We start from the raw sequence: 2,639 nt of genomic DNA on the forward strand, positions 1-2,639 counted from the left end.
CTCGATTCAATGGCACCAATTAACTGCGCAAATATATGACAATTTGTTGAAAAAGCCAAATATATAAAACAATGACAATCTGTTGAAAAGGCCAAATATTTTAAAATATTTTCATTGTGTCGATTTCCTGAAACCCAGAAATTGCTACTTTTTGTACACATATCAGCCTTTCTCAATTCAATAGCACCAATAACCTGCGCAAATATATGACAATCTGTTGAAAAGGCCAAATATTTTAAAATATTTTCATTGTGCCCATTTGCTGAAACCTAGAGGTTTCTACTTATTGTACACATATCACATAGCCTTTCTCAATTCAATAGCACCACTTAACTGCGCAAATATATAAACAAATGACAATCTGTTGAAAAAGCCAAATATTTTAGAATATTTCATTGTGCCCATTTCCTAAAATCTAGACGTTTCTACTTATTGTACACATATCACATAGCCTTTCTCAATTCAGTAGCACCACTTAACTGCGCAAATATATGACAATCTGTTGAAAAAGCGAAATGTATAAACAAACGACAATCTGTTGAAAAGGCCAAATATTTTAAAATATTTTCATTGTGCCGATTTCCTGAAACCCAGAAATTGCTACTTTTTGTACACATATCACCTAGCCTTTCTCAATTCAATAGCACCAATAACCTGCGCAAATATATGACAATCTGTTGAAAAAGCGAAATGTATAAAAAAACGGCCATCCGTTTGAAACGCCAAATATTTTGAAATATTTTGATTGTGCCGATTTCCTGAAACACAGAAATTGCTACTTTTTGTACACATATCACATAGCCTTTCTCAATTCAATAGCACCAATAACCTGCGCAAATATATGACAATCTGTTGAAAAAGCGAAATGTATGAACAAACGACAATCTGTTGAAAAAGCGAAATGTATAAACAAACGACAATCTGTTGAAAAGGCCAAATATTTTAAAATATTTTCATTGTGCCGATTTCCTGAAACCCAGAAATTGCTACTTTTTGTACACATATCACCTAGCCTTTCTCAATTCAATAGCACCAATAACCTGCGCAAATATATGACAATCTGTTGAAAAAGCGAAATGTATAAAAAAACGGCCATCCGTTTGAAACGCCAAATATTTTGAAATATTTTCATTGTGCCGATTTCCTGAAACACAGAAATTGCTACTTTTTGTACACATATCACATAGCCTTTCTCAATTCAATAGCACCAATAACCTGCGCAAATATATGACAATCTGTTGAAAAAGCGAAATGTATGAACAAACGACAATCTGTTGAAAAGGACAAATATATAAACAAAAGGCAATCTGTTGAAATAGCCAAATATTTTAAAATATTTTCATTGTGCCCATTTCCTGAAATCTAGAACTTTCTACTAATTTTACACATATCACATAGCCTTTCTCAATTCAATAACATCAATTAACTGCGCAAATATATGTCAATCTGTTGAAAAAGCGAAATGTATAAACAAACGACAATCTGTTGAAAAGGCCAAATATTTTAAAATATTTTCAGTGTGCCGATTTCCTGAAACCCAGAAATTGCTACTTTTTGTACACATATCACATAGCCTTTCTCAGTTCAATAGCACCAATAACCTGCGCAAATATATGACAATCTGTTGAAAAAGCGAAATGTATGAACAAACGACAATCTGTTGAAAAGGCCAAATATTTTAAAATATTTTCATTGTGCCGATTTCCTGAAACCCAGAAATTGCTACTTTTTGTACACATATCACATAGCTTTACTCAATTCAATAGCACCAATTAACTGCGAAAATATATAAACAAATGACAATCTGTTGAAAAAGCCAAATATTTTAAAATATTTTCATTGTGCCCATTTCCTGAAATCTAGAAGTTTCTACTTATTGTACAAATACCACGTAGCCTTTCTTAATTCAATAGCACAAATTAACCAAGCAAGTATATAAATAATTGACAATCTGTTGAAAAAAACAAATATTTTAGAATATTTTCATTGTGCCCATTTCCTGAACTCTAGAACTTTCTACTTATTGTACACATATCACATAGCCTTTCTCAATTCAGTAGCACCACTTAACTGCGCAAATATATGACAAACTGTTGAAATAGCCAAATATTTTAAAATATTTTCATTGTGCCCATTTCCTGAAATCTAGAACTTTCTACTAATTGTACACATATCACATAGCCTTTCTCAATTCAATAGCACCAATTAACTGCGCAAATATATGACAATCTGTTGAAAAGCGAAATATATAAACAAACGACAATCTGTTGAAAAGGAAAAATATTTTAAAATATTTTCATTTTGCCGATTTCCTGAAACCCAGAAATTGCTACTTTTTGTACACATATCACATAGCCTTTCTCATTTCAATAGCACCAATTAACTGCCCAAATATATGACAATCTGTTGAAAAAGCCAAATATATAAACAAATGACAATCCGTTGAAATAGTCAAATATTTTAGAATATTTTCATTGTGCCCATTTTCTGAAATCTAGAACTTTCTACTAATTGTACACATATCACATAGCCTTTCTCAATTCAATAGCACCAATTAACTGCGCAAATATATGACAATCTGTTGAAAAAGCGAAATGTATAAACAAACGACAATCTTTTGAAAATGCTAAATATTTTAA

Source organism: Eurosta solidaginis, chromosome 2 (genome assembly GCF_040869045.1).
Source record: "Eurosta solidaginis isolate ZX-2024a chromosome 2, ASM4086904v1, whole genome shotgun sequence".
Lineage (NCBI taxonomy): Eukaryota > Metazoa > Arthropoda > Insecta > Diptera > Tephritidae > Eurosta > Eurosta solidaginis.